This window comes from Misgurnus anguillicaudatus, chromosome 21 (assembly GCF_027580225.2).
Source record: "Misgurnus anguillicaudatus chromosome 21, ASM2758022v2, whole genome shotgun sequence".
In the NCBI taxonomy this organism is placed as follows: domain Eukaryota; kingdom Metazoa; phylum Chordata; class Actinopteri; order Cypriniformes; family Cobitidae; genus Misgurnus; species Misgurnus anguillicaudatus.
In genome coordinates this window covers 14,798,247-14,806,238 of record NC_073357.2, presented here as the reverse complement: position 1 = coordinate 14,806,238, position 7,992 = coordinate 14,798,247, and positions in this window count along the sequence as shown.

The window sequence follows — 7,992 nt, the reverse complement described above, 5'->3', positions numbered from 1 at the left end:
CGGATGCGCTCTTTCGGGCTGCGTGTCCCGGCGAATGGCGGCTCCACAGCATAGCGGTTCAGCAGATTTGGAGACGTTTCGGCAAAGCGCAGATAGATCTGTTTGCTTCCCCAGAGACAACCCATTGTCGCCTGTTCTATTCACTAGCCAACGACTCGCTCGGCGTGGATGCATTGGCACACAGCTGGCCGCGAAACATGCGCAAATATGTGTTCCCTCCGGTGAGCCTCATTGCGCAAACCCTATGCAAAATCCGGGAGGACGAGGAGAGCGTGCTGTTGGTGGCACCGTATTGGAAAACCAGGAGTTGGTTTCCAGAACTCTCTCTCCTTGTGACAGCCCCTTCTTGGAAGATTCCCCTGAGGAAGGACCTTCTTTCTCAAAAAGAGGGCACATTATGGCACCCGCGCCCCGACCTGTGGAACCTCCATGTGTGGTCTCTGGACGGGGCACGGAGGATGTGAGTGATTTACAGCAAGAGGTATCTAACACTATTGCTGCTGCACGAGCGCCGTCTACGAGACAGGCTTACGCGCTTAAATGGAACCTGTTTGTTGACTGGTGTTCTTCCTAAAGTGAAAACCCCCGAGAATGCCCGATTAGTGTTGTGTTTTTGTATCCCCAGCGTCGTTTGGAGAACAGGCTGTCAACCATCCACTATTAAGGTCTATAATGTGCGATATCAGCTCACCATTCACCCGTAAACAGTAGGACAGTGGGTCAGCACGACCTGGTCATTAGATTTCTCAGAGGCGCTCGAAGACTGAATCCTTCGCGTCCTCCCTCTATTCCTCCTTGGGACCTGTCCTTGGTGCTGAAATCACTCCAGGAAGCCCCATTTGAGCCTCTGCATAGTGTGAGTGTTAAATTTCTTACCATGAAAACATTAACTCTCCTTGCTTTGGCTTCTGTTAAGAGGATAGGGGATATTCATGCATTTTCGGTCGATGATTTGTGCCTTCAGTTCGGGCCGGCTGCATCCAGCGTAACACTGAGACCCTGGCCCGGCTTTGTGCCCAAAGTTCCCACCACTCCTTTCAGAGATTAGGTGGTGAACCTGCAAGCGTTGCCTTTGGAGAAGGCAGACCCAGCCATGGCTTTGTTATGCCCTGTTCGTGCACTATGTGTGTATATAGACAGGACGCAAAGTTTTAGGACCTCAGATCAGCTCTTTGTTTGTTACGGTGGTCAGCTGAAAGGAAAAGCTGTCACCAAGCAGAGGATGTCCCATTGGATTGTGGATACTATAGCCCTTGCATATCAAAAGCAGAACATGCCTTGTCCATTTAATTTACGTGATCACTCTACACGCAGTGTGGCATCATCTTGGGCACTGGCTCGCGGTTCCTCGCTAACAGATATTTGTAGAGCTGCAGGCTGGGCGACACCTAATACGTTCACAAGATTCTATAGTGTTCGTGTCGAGCCGGTTTCCACTCGGGTTCTTTCTACTAACTAGTTAAAGCAACACCAAAGAGTTTTTTTTACCTTAAAATAACGCTTCCAAAACAGTTTCAGTGGTTCATCCACTCTAAACAGGGTGAACAGCACTTTCACATTCGCTCTGCAGCCCTCTATCGGCCAAAACTGCACTAAAGAAGTTTCCAACCGTCGGGTAGCGGTCCTGTAGTCCGAGTGAATACTACAAAAACTTGCTTTACGGCAGACCTACAATCCAATCAGAGCCAGCTATGCCTCAGTATTTATGACAGTGGGTAATGGACAATTACGCTTCTAACCTGTAGGGGGAGCAAACAGCCAAAACTCTTTGGTGTTGCTTTAAGAATGCCGAGGGTCGGCTCGTGTGTCGGCTTGGAGCCTCTATTTTGGTGCTGTACATTTGCACCACTATGGAAGGCCATCGGGCCAAAAACGTCACAAAAACAGTTTTTGCCTCTCCTCCACCGCCTTGATAGCTGATGTTGCGGAGCATCCGCTGTCAACCTATCACTGTTGTATTCTCTGTAAACCTGTGTAGGCTAGGCGTCCACATTTGTCCCCTACGTGGGGTTCATTTGTGTGTATAGTCCGTGGGGTTCTAATCCTCCACGTTTTTCCTTAGCAGAGCCTGCTCTGCATCTCTCGGCATACCATGTATTGTTCAGAGACCTTTTGTGAGCAACCTGTCGGTTGTTTCATATGTTTTTATGTCATCCATTAACCTTCTTAGGGGATGGCTTCCGCAGTGTTCTAGCTCCGCTCAGTTTAGACGCTTCCCCAGTTCGCTACTTCACTATTGCGGGTTAAGGAACAGGTAGTGACCGGCCTTCTGCATTTCGCCTTAGGTTCCGCCCCTTTATGTGGAGGGCGGAGGGCTTTTGCAGGCACTGGAAGGGTTCAGCTGCAGTGGCGTTTTGGTAGGGATTCCCAATTCGTCGGTCACGACGTGATGTTGTAGTGACCGACTGAAAGGGAACGTCTCGGTTACGTATGTAACCCTTGTTCCCTGAAGGAAGGGAACGGAGACGTCACGTCCCGTCGCCACAGTTTGCTGTTCCATTGCTGTTTTCAGGCCGGGCACAGTTGCTCGGCTTCTCAGCAACAATATAGCTGATTTGGTATTATGCACCTGCGCCTTATATACAAACCTGGCGGGGCGGCGCCGGCATTATGCAAATACCTGCATGCCAAGTTCATTGGCGTTTCTTATAGTTCTCGAAGTAGATAGGTCACCCGCGAAGCGGTTCCCAATTCGTCGATCACGACGTGACGTCTCCGTTCCCTTCCTTCAGGGAACGAGAGTTACAAACGTAACCGAGACGTTTTCTTTCCACTGTAAAGTCTTCGCTCTGTTCACCTCAGTTTAAAAATAAACAAGGTGATTTACGTTCCCTGTTTTATGTTATGATTCTAACGCGAAGTCAGCCCTTATAAGCTGTTTTAATTAACGTAGCCCGTATAAGCTAATTAACTAGAAATGCTAGCGGTTAAACACTCCAATGTTTTGTAACGCAGTATGCCAAGGAAGTATTTTTATGCAGTCGTGAATCGAGTTGATTGTGATAAAACTGAAATGCAACTAAGGCTAAACTAGTCCAGTTATGTATATTAAAGCTTCTCACCTTGCAACAGCTAAGAAATCAATGGAAATCTATGTTGTAATCTGCTATAGTTGTCATTCATTTCATTTTAGAGTCCCGTTGATTAAAAAACTGTCTGAAGAATCATTTTATTACAGTATAGCTGTTTTCTCAAGTTCAGTTTCAATGATCTGTCGTTATTTTTGCTTTACTGAAGCTGCTGGTTGTGAAACTTGTTCTTAACCTTATAAATAATGCAAATAATTATAATACAGGCTTTGGTCAAGCATTTTTGACCCAGTCTTATTTGAGGCATAATGTAAATGTATAGAAAAGATGCATTGATGTTGTTCGCCATTTTTAAATGTTACAATGTTATTGGTGTGTGTAACAGCATATGTCACTGAGACTGCCTGTGAAAATCAGACTAAAGTCTCAAATCTTACTGTGAAATTAAAAGCATCACAGTTTACTTTCAAGCATTAATTTCACTATGATTTCAATCGCTGACATGACATTACTCACTCAATATTAAAGATATCAAGTTTATATTTTCACAAAATGTTCTTTACATTATGTAGGATGATTTTATGTGGAAAACAGTAAACCACAAATAAATACTTCAGCTGGGTTTTCACAGGCATGGTCACATTTATCTTTAATCTTTAAGAACGTTGCATTTTCTCTGAATATTCGATTAATGTACTGTATTTTTCAATTAAATTTACATTGCACAATAAATTATCTTAGCTGCAGACATTGTAGGTGTCTATAAATACTGATAAGTGTGGTCATAACAATAGCAAAATAAATAGTTCTGTATTATTAAATTACAGACAAAGATTTTGAATAGCTACAGTAGGTTGGATTATATGTTTGGTGCGAAATGGGTATGGTGGGGGCCTGACCCCCTATTCTTTCATAAGGCCCAAAATTGCTAGTGGCGCCCCTGATCACTCTTCTATTACCCTGCCCTAGAGACCCATGCTGCCAGAAAATGAAATGTCTGTAGGCTGCATATCTAAATTCTCTATTGTCATCACCTGGCTCTCTTACATGGCCTAATGCTGTGATGTCCTCCCTGTACTGCCTGTGAATCCGGAGAAAACCTTCATCTAGGCAATACTGTGTGAAGTGAGGCAGAAGGCTCACACATGTGGCTGGGTTTTGTCCACAGCATTTTCTCTCCCGATCAGTTGGCATTTTCTCTCCCGATCGGTTGGCATGTTTCTGCAGTGTGTACAGGTACACCAAGACGTCCCTGTCACAGGTGTTGGGACGCCATGTCTCCGCTGATGCATCATCAATGCATCAAACACCAGACCTGACTGCCTCTGTAGCAACTGTGTGGTGAGGTCCCTGTGCTCTTGCAGGCTCATTCCATCCACAAGTCTCTAAAGAAACAAAACACAATACATATGATCAGATAGGCTTTTTTAGGTAGCAAATTATTAATAGTACTTATGTAAGTTTTAAGCTTTTTACACAAAATGATGAAGAATACTATGTGTATTGACGTTAAAAATGTTGTTGCGTGACATTTACTATAGACCATAAGGTGATCATATGTGTCGTGATTTCACAGGCAGACAACTTACATCACGCAGTTGACTGGCAACAGCTATAAATTGCTGCATATAAACAATGGAGATACTAACAGGTTAGCTACACCAGCTGCGTAACTAAATCCATTTTAGAACAATGGTCTATTTTTTATGGTGTATCCGTAGCTGCTAATTGACGCAAAGCGAACGTAACGTGCCTGGTGTAGCTACAGAGCTATTTTCATTAAGTTAATTGACATTGTTCATACAGTTCATATAATATATTAAAAACACAAACCTCCGTTGCTTCTCTCCTTTGTTTTTGCAGTTCTTGCACTCTCTCCTTGTCATCTTTGTAGAGACTCTCTTTAGTTGGTCTTTGCCTAGGAGGTCTCACCGATCCACTGCCCCCGGCTGTGTCTTTTGGCTTTCCTCTACCTCTTCCTTTACCTCGCACCTCCGTCTCATTGACTGATCTCTGACTCTACTCACGGAGAACAAGGCTACGCAATAACTTAAATTGCCTTACACTATTAATCTCGTACAATATACAGAGTAATGATAGCACTGATACTGTACAAACAGTAGTATGCATTCATTTGGAAATCTGACAGCTGATGCTAGCAATAAAATGATAACCTAACAAAATAACGAAAACGTAAAACTATTATACACTTACATATAGGTCATAACCAACATGTTTCCTAACTATATAAGTAAATGCAATGTGTAATTGTTTTCTAAATTAACCTCATCACTGGAAGGGACGAAGTCGTAGTACTGGAAGCCATATTCTTCTTTTGTGGCTTTACTGGTGGATTGCAAACCACCTGCTGTACTGGAGGAAGCTTGACATGAAACGGCCGCCGTAGGAGTTAAAAACGAGCTCGGAATGGGAGGGGCTTGAAAGTTTTGTTCAGTTGGTTGTAATATAGATTTTCGCCGCTAGATGGGAGTAAAACTTACACAGTGGGGCTTTAAATAATTGCACTTTTGTGAAGGAATTTTGTTATAGATCAGATTCAGAACAATTATCAAAGCATACGCAGAGTTTAAAATTAGTAAAGATTTTTTTCATGTTTTTTATAAATTTGGTAAGTCCTCCATCTAGTGGATAATTGCGGTATTACAGATTAACATAATACCTCATCAAGAACCTTTTTTAACCCCCAGGGGTCCAAAAACGTGGTGCCGCGTTTTGACGTGTTTTCTCCTTATCATAGCAGAATCAACTTAAAATACTCCATCAATAATAATCATACACTTACGTGTTTGACATCATTCGAAACTGTGAAGGGTCCTCTTTAATTTGTGTACATTCACAATAACAAGAGATCTTTGTGTTTTTGTCAAATAAGGAAAATAAACAGGGTGCGCATTCAGACATTTCTGTCTCTCGAAACACGTTACAAAAATCAATTGAAACTCTGCGAATACTCGTCACAAACATGATACACATATCCAAAGAAAGCCTGAAATGTCTACTTTTAAACAAGCTAATTATAATCGAAAACAAATATTGGTTGCTTATATAATCTGCATTGAAGTAAAGAGAGTACTGTTTTTCCTGGCTGACTTCATTATCTTTAATGCGGTCATGCCCACAGGCGATACTGGCTGTTGACATGGTACTGAACAGACGAGCAGTTCAAACCATAAAAAACTAAGCGTAAAGTTTGTCCTCATTTATATTTGCTATCATGTAATATGCTTATGGCATGTGCAGTTCAGCCTACACAAGCGACCTCAGCAGACTCCACGCTTCGGATTTAAAAACTTTCGCATTGTTTACAAATGAGGACGCGTGAAGTCACGTAATGGCGGATAACTGTTACATGTCATACAGTGTTAAACACAGTTATTCACTTTCGTATCCTTCATGGCAACTTTCATGGGGACTGATCTAACGTTACGTCTTATGTGTTTATTATAATATCATTTCACATTATAAATCCACTGACGCGAACTGGTAAACACTCGTGTTCCAATACTCGTGCATGAGTTTTGGAAGGCGTTCCCTACAAATGAACTGTGAAGGAGGGGGGCTGTTCTTACGCATCATTTTCAAAAACTCAGTAAAAGTCTTTGGATTCTCAGTCAGCGAAAACATCCTCTTTTGCGCCTTTAGGTGTGTGCTGTAATATGATTCCATATAATGCTTACATGCAACGCAATTCCATACATTGCGCTTTACACGCGACACCGTTTTTTATGAGCGCCGCGTTGTTTACGCGAATACGCGAGTACTGCTGCACATGGTCGACATATGCGATGTGTTTTTAAAGTGTATACGCACTTACAGAAACACATTATAAACAGAAGCTAGACAATTGATGGGCATCTGAAAAAACAGTCATCTGGAAACAGCTTTTTATATAACTAATCACTGCAGATGTTAGTTTATGTACATGATGGTGTATCTGAATGTAGTGCTATCAGTGATATTTACCCATCATTTATCTATGTAACGTTAAGCTTATGTGGTATTTCTGTGGACAATTTATGCTAACTATGAAGTGAAAAAAACATTCACACTTTTTGGACATAAAGTTATATGGTAACATGAGCCACATGTTTACAGCTCTGTTGTTTATCAGTTTCTTAGTTTATACAAGTTAAGTTTTTGAATAGGGTTTGTTTCCAAATTAACTGAAAATGTGCTACTGACCTTCATTTCTATTTTGATTATATTGTTAACTTCAATTTCTAAATCAATATATTGTTTTATGTTAATGAGTAAGCAGAATGATTTTCACATAATTTAAAAGAAAAAAACTCTAGACTACTAGATCCTGTTTAGAAAAGTCTTGTAAAAACATGTCAAGTATGGGTTTTGTGGACTTAAAAATGTTGCTTTTTTAAAAACCACACATAAACATTTTTCTCTTAAAAATACAAACATGTACATACATGTAGCTCATATAATATTGTAGCCCAGTTTGTGCTGTACACAGTGTTATGAGACACTTGCCGTTATTTTGTTTTAAAGCAACTGAAAAAAGACCAAATGCAAGAGAATGTCAAAACCTCTGCTAGTGTCCCAAAATGTCCGGACCCCAGAGGGTTAATGCAAATGTTTTCTCTTAACTGACAAGATAACTTGTCAATGGCAATGAAATAGTTAAAATGTGATGCTGGCAAATAACGTTAACTCATGTGGACAAGTGATGGTTGTGTCACGGAGTGACTTTTACCGGGTGGAACGAAAAGACGAAGATCGTTCCGCCCGGATGGATTTTAATGAAACACCAGGCCGGTTCCGGCCAACTCCGGGCAAATAAATCGAGGAGTATAGGGATCAGGTGAGTTAAGCGAGTGTGGCGATCGCTGATTGGGTTTTGGAGAGGAGGGAATGCTCATAAAAAGGGCGTGGAAGAAACTGAAGTTGAGTTGTTTCGTGAGTTCGCTTTGGGGAGCCCGCTGGGTTG